The following is an 18,503-nucleotide window of genomic DNA, read 5'->3' on the forward strand; positions in this document are numbered from 1 at the left end:
GCTGCTGACGTGTGTCCATAGTCCAGATACCTGTAACACTTTGTGGGGACTATCCGCATTCGCACCCCGCATACTACCCATCCAATTTTGATTCTCTCGCTGCTAAGGAGTTTCTTCGCATATTGCTCTGGGACTTCCACCACAGCGAGTTTTTAGCCTCGGGTATTTACAGAGGTGATACCTATCCGGCCATTGGTTACCTCTGGACATTCACGCTTTATCGCCTCCTCTACTTCGACCTTTTCTGTGAGACAGTCAAGATCCCGGATTTCTAGATAACACAAGAGCTTTCTGCCCCAATAACCCCTTGACCGCTACGCAGAACGTACTCTTGTTAGTCGTCTTTGGGCCCAGTTCGACGAGAACTCCCCCACTCCTCGTTTTCCGTATGGAAGACACCTCTATTCCGTTGTCTTCGGGGTTCGTTCTGTAGCGGATTTCACTAAGGACTTCCGAAAATGTGTTGCCTTTCGTCGCCTTAATGAGCAGCCTCCTTGTCTTTGGACAAACGTGCTTCTGGCGGTGTAATCAGTTGTTTTTTTCTTCTTCTTCGCCTTCGTTTTTGGGGCCCTGGAAACCACTTCGATAAAGTCTCCCTCAGGCACGTCGTCCCATTTCCACTTTTTCTCCAGTTCGCTTTGCAGTGGGCTATCTGCGGTCCGTTTGACGGAAGTCGCGTTCTCAGCGTGGAGTGCGGCTGTTTCTCCTCTCCAATCGTCTTCCGCTGCTTTTCAACTCTAGTTAGGACGGTCGACTGCATTTGCACTCGGTTTGTGTCCGAATCCTTCTGCCCAGAACTACCGACTGAGCTTTCTTTCGGAATAGGGGCACTACAGAGTATTGGAGTTGCCATCTCCGCAGTGTCAGTTCTGCCACTTTATAAGGCTTCCTCTTTATTTGGGCGCCCCGGTATCACATCGGGTATGTCAGTCCTCGTTGTCTCTTTCGCTGATCGCCGCGGTGAACGACACATTTTTGTGCTGCTTACAAACGCACTCAGTTCTTTCTTCCTCCCTGTTGTTGCGTCGATTTTTTTTATTAATTTAGGTGTATTGTCCATGGAAACTAAACTAACTAACGCATCGTGTGCCAGGGAGCGGGCCGCAATAGTCAGGAATGGGTGTACCCTCGGGGACCCAGCCCCTACCTCAATTCCCTGAGATCTGACCAACGATTAGCTTATCCCGGAATTCACGGACGAATCAGCGCTCATTCAGGGCAACGCGATTTACTAGCACCGGTTCAATGCACAATGCGGTCCTGACGTAACTGGCTCTTGATACATGCCACAACTACCACCTTATCAGAGCTATGATCACATCATCCCGTCGATGTCGACAGAGAGTAGACGACTCCGGAGACTCCCAGTGCATCCCGACGTGGCTACTACCTAGGACGCAGGTATACTGCCGGCTAGGGGGTCAGAACTACTTACTCGAGTACTCCGGGGACGTCACACCTCGTATCGTAAGCGACCCGTTAAATGTCGCTGACGACCCCTGAGGGCGTTGAATACTTGCGATCACAGAGCTGATCGCATCCCAATCCATCTGATTTGCTAGGATTATTCGGACCAGTTTTCCCGGTATCGGCCTTTCACCTATACTTTCCTCAAGGGAAATCTACAGACCTCGGACATTGGAAAAATATGTGTTCTGGCTCCTTCGAGACTTCATTGTAAGTTTGACAGTTATGCGAATTTTCCAATTTGAGCCTGAAGGGGTACAATTTACGTTGTCAGCATAACTCAACAACGCAATGCTGTACAGCAGCAGCCTTGCAGGTTACTGGGAAAAATAAGGTACTCATTTCGCCCGTCATTGCTCTCATACCTGATTCTTCTTTCGTCCTAGCTATCGACAATAGTAGCGAAATAGCTAGGCGTACCAATTGTTCCCAGGAACTACTGCTTAATGCCCCAATTACCAAAATTGAATGCGTTTTTCATGTCGTGAGTCGCTACCTCGCAGTATTTGCTATTACTAAATTTACCGTGAGTTCCATTCTCAGCCAAGCCAGTAACAAATCTAATGTTATCAAGGATTAATTTAATTTCATGGAATTCAAACCGACTAAAAAACATATGGGCCTGGAAGATGGCTTTTCTGGAGATTCACCAGCTTTAGGCAGCATTTCATTCCCTTCCTTAACGCGGAAAACATCCTTGCGGATATAGACTCTTCGAATAGCTTAGCTAATGCACCTGGGCTAGGCATCACCGCGAACGTAGGGTCATTATTTGGTATGGTCTGAGCCTACAGCTTCATCGTCTCCTATTCTACTCGCTTTTGCGCTCAACCTGAATTGCCATCTCATCTGGCCTTCTTTTTTGGAGGAGTATACCTTGGAGAATTTTCAGCCTAAGCGTAGGGCATGTTATATCCGCAGACAAGCGGTCGCTGAGTCACCCCATTGATAGACACTCCTCAATGGGTTGAAGTTTGTCTTTGAGCGAAGCTCCTTAAGGCATTCTCTATTTCTTTCCAGGATACCCAAATTAAGGTTTCTGCGGGCTTGTTTATAGTCGGCCTCTTTTTCTACATTTCTTCTATATGCCGTCCTCTGAGCCATTCTTCTGGCTTTGCCATAGATCGACAAAAGGCTAACCAGTGCACCATTCCATTATCGTCTAATGGTGAATGTGCATCTTCTTGGCATGGGTCACCGCATGTTTTTGCAATCCATTGCCTTAAATCGTGAGCTTTGTTTCCATAGAATTTTTGCTAACCCAATGCCTTTACAGACAAATTTAACATCTTTTTTGATTTTGGACAGTGACCCTCCTTATATTCCAAAGACACGCAATGACTCCGACAACCGCTCCCTCTGCTGTGAGGGATCCGTCAGTGTACCAAGCAATCAGTTGCTTGTTTAACTCATATGTCACAGTCACACTTTCCCAGTTTCCCTTGTTACTCCAAAGTGTTTCAAATTTCTTATCGAAGTGAAACTTCGTTGTCGTGTTATCCCTTGGTATCAATAATTCCGGATATCGCCTAAAAAGAATATAAATCTTCCTTCGATGTAGGCAGTACCCAGCCTCACTGATACTCCCGGTCATCCTTGCCTGCACCTGTACGGTTAATTCCAGAAGGACCTTCAGGAATGCCGTCAGACAAGTCATCATTGATACACACGCAAGCCAGTCTTTGGAGTTTATGTAACTCTCTGGCTTGTGTGCTGAGTTTAGTTCTTTCTGTCCAAATTACCGCTCTATAGGTAATCATGGTCTCATTACTATCCAAAGTAGTATCTTCGGGCTACAAACCCATTTTTGCCCTGCTATGGATCTACAAGTTGCCAGAGCCCTCTTAGCTTTCTGACAAGCGTTTCCAACATACGTTTTCCAGAATAATTTTTGGTCTAGCGTAATTCCCAAATATTTGACCTCTGTTTCTCGTTTTACCTCCATGTCATGTAACCTTATGACTCTCAGGTGATCAAGCTTACGCTTCCTATTGAATGATACTATGGTGATTTTGGCTGGATTGATACGCAGTTACTCCTTCCTGCACCAGGCACTAGTAACCCTTAGTTCAGTTTGGATACTATCACAAAGGGTGTCCTCATGTTTGCCTCTACAGATTAAAACAATGTCGTCCGTGTAACCTTAGACCTCTATTCCAGCATTTGTTAGCACGTTCAGGATTTAGTTCAATACCATACTCTACTTGTCGGTACTTCTATTTGTCTACTCTCTAGCATTTTACCCATCCAGAAAGCCAGGGTATTTCCCACTCCTTTATTGATCAGATCATCTTGTGTTTTTGTGTGCGATGTGTTGTCGAATCCTCCTTCAAAGCGCACATAGTGCTATTTCTTTTGTTTCTATGGCATCCTGTAATACACCCGTCAGCTGATATAAAGCAGTTTCAGTTGACCGTCCTGTCCGGTAAATGTGTTGACAATGATGTAGGGTATTACGCTTTAAGATGATTTCTTGGCCCCTCTAGATAAGTGCCGGGAAAATGCCATCTACTCGGGGTGATTTCAGTGGTTTAAAAGTTCCCACTGCCAAGTGTTGAGGTTTCCCATCATTGCTTCTAGTTCCTGTTCGCTCCTGGTGTTACCCCCCTTGAAGGTGAGCCATGTTAGTGCTCAGGTGCGTTGCATAAGATTCCAAATACGTTCTCCTGGGATTCTTTATTATTCTTTTTATTTCGGAGTTGCCGATTTCGAATCTGATTATTCTGTGGTCAGACATAGAGGGCTCATCCGACACCCTCAAATTCCTGACCAGCCCGTTCATTGCAATATTTCCTAGAGTTACGTCTAGTACCTCCTGTTTAGTGCTGGTCACAAATGATGGATTTTCTAACTTATTGCTAAGAATAAATTCAAGAAGGTACTCACCTCTTCGATCGTTGTAGTTGCTTCCCCAGACTTCATGATAGGCATAGGCATCGCAGCCGAGGAGAAGTGGTAGTGCTCTCCTGGTTTTCCACAAGAGGAGTCCCAAATTACCTGCATATTTCCTCCTTGCAGACCGCGAATCTGCCTCCAGTACACCCAGGGCTCCTGAGCTAATACTATTTCAATCTTCTCCTTGGAACTTGCCCTTGCAATTACCGCAGATGCAGTTTTCGCATGGCGGAGGTTTATCTTGGGTATCTTAGTGCTGGTCATTGGCTTTTTTATTGTTTGGAGCTCTTCTCCACTGACAAAGTATTGCACTCCTACTCCGACATGACGCTTTTCGTCGCGTCGTTGTCCACCCTAAGCCCTAGAAGTCCTAGGTCTAGGTCGTCTAGCTTCTGCTCTTCACTGAGCAGCAGATCTATTTCCCTGGCTGATCTAGTCCTTTCTGCCTCAATGGCTGTCGAGATTGCTTCGGTGACCTCGGTATGCTTTCCACTATGTGTCTCCTCTGAGGTATCTTTCCTCGGCTTTTCCCTGTGCACGTGCACAGGTATGTTGCTAAATCGATAGTTGATATGGCAACTCGGACGATTGATTGCCTCCAGGGACCGGTCATCTACCCCGGTCGAGAGGAGTCTACCCTTGCCCTCTACCTTGTTTCAGAAGATTTTTCATAATCGCGTATGGAGATCCTCATCCTGAGCGATTAGAAGGTCCATGAGATCTTCCGTCCCTATTGTTCCGGCTTTCGGGAGAAAAACAATCACCATATGTACTCCTGTTATATCATCCCCAGCACATGTTGACAGTTTTGCTACTTCTCAACCTAGCAATTTAGGAACTATGTTCGTAAGCCACTCTGTCTTCCGTCACGCAGTCCATCAGCATATCTAATGGCGGGCTTCCTGATTCCTGCCTCCACCCCTAACCTTGCCGGGTTTTCTCCCATCTTGGGTTCAAATTTGGTTTTTTCGGAGGCATTCCCTTTATGCCGGCTAATTGCTGCTTCTCCCCGCTTGCTTGGCTCCGATAAGGATGGCTTAGGTCTACCCTCAGTCTTCTTAAGGGCCTCTTCTGGTTTCAGGCCTTTCTTAAGGTAGGTACCATTTAGCACCTGCGCCACTGAGACCTGTCTCCTTCCGGACGTCTGACATATTTATCTCAGATATGCTTTTGCTAGTCCCTGCTTTTTGAGCAGTGGCGTTTGTTGGTTGATGTCCTCGCAGTACACCAATGTTAACCTTGGATCCACTGCTTTATGTCCCAACTTCTCCCGTCTTGGGCTTTCAGTATTTTGGAGATGCACCTCCGCCTGGTTAACCATTTTGTGTACGGTAAGGTCTAACTGACTCACTGAGGTGACCAGATATCAGTGAGGCTCTGTTCGAATGCAGTCAGAATGGGCACCGTTCGCATGACATCCTCGATTGGGGGAGGTGTTTTTCTACTCGCCAGTCTAGGTTCGTTTTGTTAATAGTAGAGTCACCTCGTGCAGGATGTGGCTATCACCACTCACTAACGGTCTTGATAGACGAGAAGCTTTTCCTCTGGAAAGCCACATGTTACCCTAGAGGGGAGACAGCTCACTCTCAAAGAAAGATAGGTTGACCTCAGGTAGCTATATTCCGTGTCAGTCTATCCTGTAGTCTACTGCTTAACTTCACTTAAGTTAACACCGTAATTTTGCACAGCAGTAGCCGTATGGGCTACTGGGCGGAATAAGGTGCTCCTTGCGTTTGTTATCGCTCTCATACCAGAGGATTCTTTCGTCTAAGTAGCCCTGCCCCCAACGTTGAGACTATAATAATGGCGTATAGGATTTGAAATCCCTGGGCACGTCAGTCAGTTTTCGGGTGGCTGGCGGCTGGTTGCGGCTTCAGTTTTGGCATTGCGTCCTTGAGCAAACGCAACAGACCGGTAGCGTTCACTCCCGATCTGATGTCGAGAACAGTGTCGCTGGGGAGTCTCTCCCCGCATATCAGCTTCGCGGCACTTGCAGCAAACTTTTTGCGATTGGCTGTTCGAAGGCCAAGAAGAACGAGTGGCAGGACCTGCAACCAAAAAGGGTCGTATTGGCCCATTATAGTAGCTTTCAGCGCCATGTGCCACCTTTCGAGCATCCCATTGGACTGCGGGTAGTAAGTCATTGTCCGGTGACGTCTAAAGCCGAGGAGTTTGCCCACCTCTGAGAAAAGGCAGAATTCAAACTGCATTCCCTGGTCGGTGATTATAATTGCCGGCACACCAAAGTGTGGAATCCATTCTTGACAGAAGGCCTCTGCACAGCATTGTGCAGTAATGGTTATTCAGAGATATTGACCCCACCAGGAGGTAAATGGCAACCATATATTTATTAGCCCGTTTTCCCCAGCGGGGCTCGCATCGGGTTGTAGCCCTATCGAATTCGCCTAAAGTCCGCTTCGCGAAACCAACAGTCGGCAGTTGCCAATTAGAGTTATTTTCCAACGTATCTTTTAAGCTTCTATGATTTTTGCCATACATTGCTTTCACCGAAATTGACTCTGCATTTTTCGGTTAAACAACTTCCGATAGTACGAGATATTAATGCTGAGTGGCAAAATACGCTCTTCATCAATTCGTTCTACATAATAAGCCGATATGGATATGTGGAGGTAATAAATCTAAAATCTATTTTGGGAGAATTGATTTAAAATTGCGATATTAAGATTTTATGATCGCGTCAAACAATTTTAAAGAATGCTGTTTTGTTAATTAAATTCAATGGAATGCATACATATGTATACCCAAAAACGGTCTTTCGTCGAAAAATAAAAACATAAAAAAACCCTCAAAATATTTGTGTATGGAAATATAAATCAAATTTATGCACGAATCTTATTATTATAAATTATTCAAGAAAAGTCGAATTTTATGGCACTTGATTCTGACTGAGTTCCGCAGTTTGGCCATTCTCTTTGGAATTCCTAACCATCTTGTCACTGCCTCCCACAAACGACCACGAATCTTCAACCATCCAAATCTGCTTACAATTCCTTCCTGCAATAATCATTTGGATACGAACTTCTGTTCTACAACACTCTTAAGAGTTAGATTGAATTCGCGCGATAACAAGTCAACAATCCGAAAATCGCAAAAAAAGATTCCTCCCCAAGGGCCCTGCATGGTCGCGGAGTTGTTGGCCAAGTGATGTCGTTATTTATAGTCATTAAATTTATCTCTGACTTAAAACACGTACCTTAATTGCTCCTGATTAGCATAGAAAAGTTTCGAGTTCGAGTTCTGCAGTTTAGATTTCGAATGCTTTCGGAGCTCTGGTATGTGCATGACTATTTGCAGTTTCTCAGATGTAATTCATGCTATGCAAATTAAATATCGATAAAAGGTAGGAAATTATGTTCACCTGGAACAGTTCACACATTTATTCTGGAATCTTTTTAGAACGACTCCAACGGAGAACTTCCGGAAAGAAATAGAAAGTTAGATAACGTGGCGAACGGTGCAGTTGGAATAGGTCTAAGGGGTCTCGAGTTATGCCAAAAATTTCACTGAAGCAGACAGATATGCGTGAGATAGATCCCGATTTCTATTATATCAAGATGTGTATCTTAAGTACGTGAAATATCTCCCATAAAATATGACTCTCGCTGGAGAGCTGCTTCCAATGCTTTGAGTTGGAGCACATTGAACTCAACATCCCTGCCGCATAACTCAGATACATTCCTCTTGACGGTGGCTTAAAAAATGCGTATCCAAATCGTCTAAACGCTTTGGGTAATTGTTTCCGTATTATACATAAACATTCCACCAATAAGTTACCATTTTCTTTCAATGCAAATTACTCTGCGGATTTCGAAGCAATCTTGCCTCCTTGCCCATAAACTCTTCTCCTATCGGCAGATAGCAGCCTCGAAATACGCAGACATCCGCCAATTTGTTACTGGTACCCCATTGACTGCTTTATGTGTTAAAAGTGAGTACATTTTATTGAAGTCAACATTCCACTTCTGTTTCAATTAGTTGTGGAGTAATGTATTGTTGTCGGCAGTTTACTATCGATTGGATGAATGCGGTACCAGCAGAAGGCAAGGTCAAGAACTAGAAGGCAGAATGGAGAGGAAGTTGGTCTTTTTTGCAGTGACCATGATTCAAATGTGATAAATATCATACCAAGGGGACCCCCAAAACCTAGAAGGGTTCCGGATGAAAGCTGTCTTTTCTGTATCAGAGGCAATCTAAGGAGGTCTAAGCTATAGGGAACTATCACTTCTCATAGCGAACCTCGCACTAAACTGTTGAACGTCTACCCGCGAACCGAGGTTCAAAGAGGAAGAGGATGAAAGGTCCTAGTTACATTACAATAATATCTTCTGATGTCAATGCTCTCAAGTCCTAAAATTTATGGACACAAGATTCTGATTTAGATATTGGATGGCCCTATGTGGAGTTGTCAAATCTCCCATTAGGATAAGAGAACGCTAGGTGGATGCGTTATTGGCATGCACATGCACGCACCAGGAGATGGGCGTGCATGGGTATGTTTATGCGCGGGCCGAGTAGGTAGGAACTAAACGCAAACCCGTGGATCAAAATTAGCTATGGAGGGAGACCTAGAAATCAAACCAAATATGGAGATTAGGAAAGGTAGTTTTTTACGGTGTTTTTGGGAATGGGCAATCAAGCTCAAAACTTGGAAGGTCACCGCCACATTATCCCTAGGCAGTCGAGATTCATCGCGGAACTCAGAATGGAATTCGGAGACGCTGATGATGCCTCCTCAACAAAGGTAGGTGGGAACCCGGGCAAACGGAGTACGGATGGAATAAGTGAATCCCTTGGTGTCCAACAAGCGGCCAAAATGAAAAAAGCCTCTTCGACGAAGAAAGCTGAGTTTCGATTACGGCGCCAACTTTTAAAAAAGGGGAAGATTCTACAGCTGGTGAACCCGAAGAATGAACAAAGGTGGGCGGCAAAATGCGGCAGAAGGAGAAGAAGAAAATTCACCCGAAAATAGTCATTATTTCCAAGAAAGGAGATATGTCGATATGTCGAAACCGATCCGAAATTGACAGACTTAGGTTTGCCTGTGAGTCGTATCAGGCGAGAGCAAAAGGGGGATCTGATGCTGAAGTTAAACCAATTTAGCGAGAAGGCAGAGGACAGTTTTCGCAGTCAAGTACAAAAGGTGCTAGGTGTGCAAGCGGACTTGAAAGCTCGAAAGCAACAGACAGCAATCGAATGCAAAGACCTAGACTAGGTTACATCACGAGAGGACATCTGTGCTGCCTCAAGGAAAGAATTCAACCTTAGCGGAATAGAGGAAAGTGCGATCAAAAGGATGAAGACCGTATAAGGGACAAGACTGATTACTGCGGGCAAGGTAGGAATAGGTCGGGTCGTGTATCGAGTTAGGGAGCAAGTGTCTCTCAAGAGATGCTTCAGATGCCTCGATTTCTGTCACTTTGCGGCAGCATGTACTAGTGAGCACGATAGGCCGAGAAGGTGCAGGAAGTTTGGAGAACAGGACCATCTTATCAAAGATTGCAGTGCAGATCCACGATGCATGTTGTGTAAAGGGAAAAGGCAGTTTATGACCAACACGGTGCTGGTGGTGACAGGTGTCCAGCGTGGCGGTAATATGTGGACCTTACTGAAATTACGTTAGTGCTACGTGGGTGAAAGACTCATCGGCAAACGCGGCGATATGGGCATGTGCACGGTAATCCATTGAAGAAACAATGGCATTCCCAGGAACCGGTTTTGCATGGGCAAAAGTCAACAGCGTCCATATCTACAGCTGTTATGCTCCTCCAGGTGCAACAATAGCGGAATATGAGGAAGTGCTAGATAGCTTCGGTGTTGGACGCTAGGGAACACAGCCACCAAAATGTGGGCGTAACGTAAATGAGTCGCGTAACGAACACCAGAAGTCAAATCTTGCTTGAAACCTTCGCTGAACTAGATGTCGTACTAGCCAACGTTTGATGGGTGCCCATCTTCCGAGGCAGAGGGCGAGACTTAATCGTCGGTCTGACTTACCTCAGTATGGTCTGGTGGGTGAGTGAACAATACACCCATAGTGACCATCACGCCATCACGAATGGGGGAGGCGACAGTGGGCACCAGAAATGGAATAACTAGGATAGTTGGGTGGTCCATTGGAGCTTTCGAGGTAGACACATTCCTGGCGGCTTTAGAAGGAGGTTACGAGCCGAAGAAAACGGAGCTGGAAAAGTGAGCCAATTATGTCAACGGGTAATTGAGGCATGCGACTCTATAATACTGCGGCAGAAGTTTCACCACAGTAGGAAATCAAACTACTGGTGGAACCAAGAAATCGCGCTTTTGAAGGTATCGTTTCTGCGAGCGAGGACCCTTTGCCAAAGGACCAGAGGGAAGCCAGAACATTGGCAGTCGGAGAAAGAATCCCGCGATCTTCGAAGTAGCCTTAAGAAGGCTATACGGGAAAGTAAGCGGAATTGCTACAAGTAGTTGTACCTTGAGGCAAATACGAACCCGTGAGGGGCTGCTTACAAGGTTGTAATGAACGAAATTCGTGGACACACAATCCCAGGGGTTATCGAGGAGAAACTAAGGGAGATCGGTGGACGAATTGTGGATAATAAGGCTCCGGGATTGGATGGGACTCCGAAAAAAGCCTTGAAGCTGGCAGCTAAAATTAGGAGGGGGGGAAGGAAGAAGTGTTTCCCGCGCAGTGCCAAAGGCAGAGGTTGGTTCTGCTACCGAGACTCCAAAAACCACCTGGCACACCCTCTCCATATCATCCTATCTCTGTTTTAGACACTATAGGAAAGATGTTGGAGAGGATGGCATACTGCTTCGGTTCGTCGTGCTGGCGGGTAGTCTATCAGAGCGGCAGTACGGATTTCGCAGAGCACGGTTCACAGTCGATGCTATTGCAGTGGTCGTAGACCTGGACCAGGAGGCATCGGCCGCTGGTAAGTGCTACTGCGCGGTGGTGACGCTGGATGTGAAGTATGCTTTAACCCGGCCTATTGGGTTTGGATAACGGGCACTCTGGCTAAACTGGGTGTCCTTGGTTACTTAGGTCGAATAATCGAGAGTTACTTAGCTCGGATAATCGAGAGTTATCTTTCGAAGAGACTTGTTTGGTACGAGACGGACGACGGGCGGAAGGAATATGTAGTGACAGCAGGTTTTCCCCAAGGCTCCGTATTAGCGCCCTTGCTGTGGAACATAATGTATGACGGAGTGTTCGGTCTTGGCATTCCAAAGAGGGTAACATTAATTGTTTTGGAGACGACCTGGCGGTGGTAGTGGTTGCGAAGCACCACCAGGACATGGAACGGTAGGCAAGCGAAACCATTCACGCGATCAAAGCATGGCTCTAAATGGTAAAACTGGAGCTGGCGGAAGATAAGACGAAGGCGATCCTTATTACCAATCGCAGGAAAAACAATAACACTGTCGAAATCCGGGTTGATAATCACGAGATCATTTCAAATTCGATCATACTTAGGGGTAATGATTGATGGCAAGCTCAGCTTCAAGGGGCACCTGGACTATGCCCGCGAAAAGGCAACAATGGCTAGCTCATTTCTAGCAAGGATGATACCTAATATTCGAAGGCCAAAATATAGTCGCAGGCTGCTTTTCGCAGGGGTGGTGAAATCCCTCCTGTTATACGCGGCTCCTGTATTGGCGTGCGCACTGGATAACACAGTGAACCAGAGAAGGGTAAGTTCGGCATACCGGCTAATCTCGCTGAGGGTGTGCAGTGCATATAGGACGTTATCCGGTGAGGCAGTATATGTCATTGTAGGGATGATTTCCTTCGGATCTTCTAGTGAATGAGGCGTTCTGCCTCTGTTGGAGAGTCAGGGTGAATCGGGCCGAAGTGACTGCGGGCTTTCAAAAACCCACTAGGAAGAAGCTGTACAGGAGATGGCAGAAACGGTAGGATAATTGCGAAAAAGGCCGCTGGACTCATCACAGATGCGGTATATTGAGAAATGGGTCGAGCGCAAACATAGAAACTTGAATTATCATCTAACGCAGTTCTTTACGGGACACGGTGGATACAGGAAGTACTTGCATCGCTTCAGATTGAATGAGTTCCCAAATTGTTCCGAATGTGTCGCTACACTTGAAGACCCGGAGCATTTTATCTTCCACTGTCCGAGATTCGCGAATGAAAGAGGGAGGTTAAACGATGTCCTCAACGCAGTTATCGGACCCCATAATTTCGTTTAGAAGATGCTGAGGTCCGCAGCAAATTGGAGTGTCATAAACGTAACAGTGACTGAAATATAGGAAAAGCTTCAGGAACTGGAACGAGCCGGGAAAGCATGACGAACGCGCTAGTGTAAACCAGAACCCTCCTCGCGAAGTAATACTTCACGGTGACACATCATCAGCCTACTAGTGGAAGCAGTTTGGCAGCGAGAGCAAAATTAAGCGGAGCTATGTGTCGACTTAGGGAGCAGGTGGCACTGAAGCGTTGCTTTAGATGCCTTGGCTATATAAACAAGGTCTATGGAGCTGACCCAAAGAGAAGGCATACTGTAGTCCACAGCAGGTGTCCGGAATAATGCAGGACCTTCAATGCAAATCATAGACGAGGCTAATACAAATCAACCTCAACCACTACCAAGTGGCATAACACCTGCTCTCGCAGACTATCCGCGGAAAAGTTATCGATGTGACCATAATTAGTAAGTCATATCGAAATCTCGGTAGTAACATTTGGGTTAGGAACCAAATGGGCCAAGCCGAGAACAAGTATTCTAGGAAATAATGGAGTATCCGGAGGATGGATTCGCCACAGCAAAAGTGAAAGGAATCCACATATATAGCTGCTCTGCCCAAACCAGCGCTACACTTGCCAAGTATGAGCACATGCTAAGCACCAAAATCATAGGATAGGATATTAACGCTTGAGGTCTTGAATGATGCAGCCTAACAAAGAATGTAAGAGGACGTGCTCTTCTCGATGTTCCGTGGACACACACACGAGACGTGGTAGTCGCCAAAGTCGGAAGCACATAAACTATCAGGGGAAGAGGCCTGAGTTATATAGTGGAGCTGACATAAGTGAGCGTCGCTTTAGCCAATGAAGTATACCCATACAGGCCACCAAACAATCTGCATGGAAATCGAGAGCGAAGCGAGGTCAAATAAAGGCTCTCGCAGAATGCCGGGTCATGCCGTGCTCGATTAAACGGCGACACGTTTTGGGCGTTGATCTAGCCCCACATACCCCTCGATGATATGCGCAGAAAGCAAAAAGAGACGAGAGAAAAAAAGAAAGTATGCATAGTAAGCAACGAAATAACAACTTCGCCAACCGCATGTGGCCCTGCAATGAAGTCTTACCAGAAACTTAAGGAAAGCACTGAGTCCTAAAATAAGGTCTCTTTTATTCGCTTCCAGTTGGGGGAGTAGAATACATTTTTGACAACAGTCATAAGAGCCTGAAGCGTTATTTTCGCAGATTCACCCTCTCTCTTATTATATCCCCGTTGAGTGAGCGCACCAAAACCTTTCCAACAAGCCGCTACTGCTTTCAACGATAGGTAGCAATCTGTTGCAAATGAGTCTTTCCATCATCTTCTCCATTGTATCCAACAGTCAGATCGGGCGATGTAATGCTGGATCTTCCGGTGATCTTTTTGGACTTGGGATGCAACACAAACTTTTTCTATTTTCACTGGACAGGGAACACTCCTTCCTACAGACCCACTTTGAAGGTGTCAGTGAAAGGGCCGGGCCTAGTTTTCATTTCCAGTTTGAAACCTCTTTTAGGAATGCCATTCAAACTGATCCTACAGCATATTTCCCGCAGCCCCTTTTCGGCTACTGCGTATTGCGTGCTTGTTGAGCTCTACCACAATTTGCCTTGCGCTGTTTTCTTGATGGGGAAACAGAGTGACAAAAATTTCTTTCAGGAGGCGCGGACAGGTCACCTGAGGATACCATTACTATCATGCAGGCCTTACCCCAAGTGTTAATATCGGCATCATAGCACAACTGTTTGAAGCAGTTCTTTTTACTTCTTCGAATGGTCTCCTCTTGATCGTTACCGATATTCCCGGACATTTTGCGAGTCTGGTCGACAATTACCTCTCAAAGAGGAAGATACGATACGGGACGAATGAGGGTCCAACGAGTACGTGCATATCACATATACTGTATATGGTCAAAGGACCAAGCTGTCGCGTTTCAAACTTTCAGCATTAGCATTCCAACATTACGTCATCTCCATTTCTGAAACCTGGGTGGATGGTAGGACTTTAGATTCCGAGCTCCTTGAAGGTCACTCTGTTTTTCGTTGCAGCAGAGACTGCGTTGCGCTCGGGATCGTCGGAAGAACCCTAATAGCTGTTAAGCCCCCTGTCCGTACCGAAATCTTCTTTTCCTCCTTATCCTCCGCCTGCGATTTTGTCACCATACGAGTCACCTTTTATCTTACCCTGTGTATATTTTCCCTGCCATAGCTCCGTTCTCTGTGCAAGGATTTCTTCTACAGATTTTCAGAAGTGCTAGTCGCATTGTTCCCCTCACTTCTTCGATCGAGATCGTTATGGTTCGCTTACGGGACCTGGATTTCGTTTGACATTGAGAAAACTATCCCGTTGATCGGATGGCAGGAAAGCATAAGATCTGGCTGATTGCCGGGACATAGAGACAGATGAAGCAGCTTACGGAACTGGAACCTCTTATTGCCGCTGAGAGTGGCGGCGAACATGAGGCGCTTGAGCTCCGTTGCCTCCGAAAATCTCGCCGACAACGCGCTGTTCATCGCAGCTCCGACTGTCTCTGCCGAGCGGCTTCTTCCACTCATCCGTAAATTCTCGGAGATCGAGATACCATTGTGTGCTGTTCTCCATGCTGCTTTGTCCGAAGGACGTGGAGGAGTTCAATGGAACATGACATTTTTTTCGCAATCACCTTGGCTACGCTTATGACAACTGACTGGTTTCTCACTGGCAGTAGGGCAGCTGAATGCGTTTAGGCATAGTGTGTTGGACGGTTGCAATGGTATGCAGTCGGACTACCAACTAAACACCTCCCTGTCATTAGAGAACTAATCACATTACCTCAGGCTAGCCCTTCCGCACTACCGGCTTTGGGTGCACTCAAGTCGGAGAATTCCTGTCACTAACGGGAGGGGGGAGAGTTCTCAGTTCGGGGAATTCCTTGCCGTTCGGTCCTTCTGTCGGTTGAGGACAATTTTCTTCGCAATGAGAAGAGCTCGAATATAATGCGCAACATGACTCCATCTGCCAGCATTCCTCATCATCTCTCCGACAATGTTGTCTGGAGAAAGCTCCCTGTATCCGCATAAAGCTGCTGGCGAAAGCCGTCCCACATTTCATAAGAGAAAAAGGTGTGTTCAGTATCGCCTGCCACTCCATTGCAGAACATACAATCAGGAGATAGTGCCTTCCTACTTTTGTCCAGGTAAGACTGAAAACCTCCATGCCCACTTAGAAGTTGGGTAAAAAAGTAATCAATCTCATCGTGCGTTCGGTTCAGACACGGATTTAAATTATCGATGAGCCGCGGTCCATCTGCCTTTTGACTCATTTTGCCAAGAGAATTGCCACTCAGTAAGGGTGCGATGACTTTCTTCACAGGCATGGACCTGTCTTAAGTTTTCGCCCTTGTGGCTGTAAATAGCTTTATGCTCCTTAGCAAGAAGGACAACGGAGATCACTCCCGCGATCACCATCACCGTCGCTCTGAGACACTGCGATAAGCAGACGCTACTCGTAAAGTTCCCCGATCCTGAACTTGAGCAAGTCGCGTATACTGCCCTCATTGTCAAAGGCATCAGCCCATACCTCCGCGCCATAGAGCAGAACCGTCTGCGTTGCTCCCATAAGAAGTAGATATTGGGCCCCCAACATTCGTCATTCGTTAACTTTAAGCCGAAACTCCTGCTGCAGTCCTGTCCGCTTCTGCTTTGATTCGCTCGAAGAAGCTCATCTTCGAGTCAAGCATTAAACCAAGGTATTTAACCGCTGGTTTTGACTCTATAGCCAAGTCGTCGATCAATATGGGACGCAGGGTCGGAATTCTCTTTCTGGTCAGGATGATTACTTCGGGCTTTTCTAGCCCACGGCTGAAACCATACGCTTATCCGTCGCATCAATATGCTGCTTTGTTTGCTTTGCGCATGTTTAACAATACGTCCGGCAACAAGTGCCGCAACGTCATCTGCATAACCGACCAGGCGCGACTCTTCTGAAATGTCGAGTCTTACCAGACTATCGTAGGGAGCGTTCCAGAGGTGCGCCCTAGGATGGATCCCTGTGTCACCCCCGACGTGATCTCCATCCACCTCTGGCATTTAACGTGTCATAGAGTAGGGGGCGGTTATTCAGATAATCCCCTAATATCCGGAAGAGATAGCTTGGCAAGTGGAATGAGTTTTCTAATCTGCTAAGCATATCTGTCCATCGTACGGAATTGAAGTCATTTCTGACATCAAGAGTTATAATGAGCACTATTTTTCGAGATTGGCGATTGTGTTCCTCGGCGCGGTGAACTGCATCCACGACCTCCATAACAGTATTCACCGTGGATCTCCCTGTTCTGAAGTCGAACTGCCTTGGGGATAAATAAAGCTTTTCGGGCACTTTACTGGTCATGTCAAGCATACACAGCGGTCGGTATGCAGATGGCAGCTCCGGATCTCCTTTCCCTTGCTGATCAGTTTGGGTCTTGCTACCTCTACCTCTAGTGAGAAGGAAAAATTCCCTCTTTCAAGCAAGATTGGACGCCCCGAGCAGCAAGTCTGGCCTTTGGCGGAATACCAGTTTGTAAACTTCCACTGGGGGACCATCAAGGTCTGGCCCCTTCTTGTTTTCATGGTGAGAGCTGCTTCTTCGAGTTCTCTCATTGTGGAAAAGGGGCAATCCTCAACGCTTTCCGAACTAATGGCATCAACTCGTACGGGATGTCTGGGGAATAATATCCGTACAATGCGGTCCATCTGGTCGGTACTTAGTATGCAGGACTTCCGCAGAGTCCAGATGTGAGGTCAGGAATGCTTCATTCGCGGCATTGGTACCAAAACGTTGGCGTGGATCCAATGTTCAAAACTATGAGCCCGGTTCTAGCGGCCATTTCCAGGATACGCTTCCCTCTGTAGTCTGGCTGAGGCAAGCCCCCTTCAAGTGTCCAAGCATTAAACTTTCGCTTTCATTTCAGGTTTTCAGTTGGTGGCCTACCTGACCGCATCAACGGCATGCTGCACTCCTACCGGGTCCTTTGCAAGTTGACGTATGTCTGTAGTCCAGACACCTGTAGCACTTGATGGGGATTATCCGCATTCGTATCCTGTATACTACCCATCCAATTTTGATTTTCCCGCTGTTGAGGAGTTTACTCGCATATTGTTCAGGGACTTCCACCGGAGCGAATTTTTGGGCTCGAGTATTTACAGAGGTGATACCTATTTGAGCATTGGTTACCTGTGGACATTTACGCCTTACTACATCCTGTAGCGGATTCCACTAAGGACCTTCGCAAATGTCTTACCTTCCGTCTGCTTAATGAGCAGAGCCAACCGTTTTGTAGATTTGTTGTCTTTGGACAGACGGATATCTGCGCTTACTTGTTTTGGGGCCTGGAAACTATTTGGATAGTTTGGAAGTCTCCTTCAGACGCATCTTCCCTTTTCCTCTTTTCCCCAGTTTGTTGTGCAGTGGGCTATCTGTGATCCCTTTGGCACTCAGGTGGAAGTGGGACTTTTTCCGCTTTCGAAGCGTCTTCCGCTGCTCTCCACGTTCACCTGTAAAAAGAGATGCGGTCCAGTAGCTTCTCCAGCACGTTTGACGCTTTTGCTGACATTCCTCTGGAAGAACGTTGTCGATCGCGTACGCTTTGTTTCTGCCGCGGATTTCCTGATGAGCCTTCCCTCTTCGGCTCTAGTTAGGACGGTTGACTGCACTTCCACTCGGTTTTTGTCCGAAACCACTTGCTCAGGTCTAGCGATTTTGACTAGGATTTTTTTCTGGAACACCGATATTGCAGGTTATTGGAGTAGCCGTCCCCGTACCGTCAATTGGGCCACTTGTTAGGACTTCCTCTTTATTTGGGCGTCCCATTGTAACATCAGGTAATTCAGCCTTCGCTACCTTTTTCGCTGGTCGCTGCGATGATCGACGCAACAC

This window comes from Hermetia illucens, chromosome 1, assembly GCF_905115235.1.
Source record: "Hermetia illucens chromosome 1, iHerIll2.2.curated.20191125, whole genome shotgun sequence".
Lineage (NCBI taxonomy): Eukaryota > Metazoa > Arthropoda > Insecta > Diptera > Stratiomyidae > Hermetia > Hermetia illucens.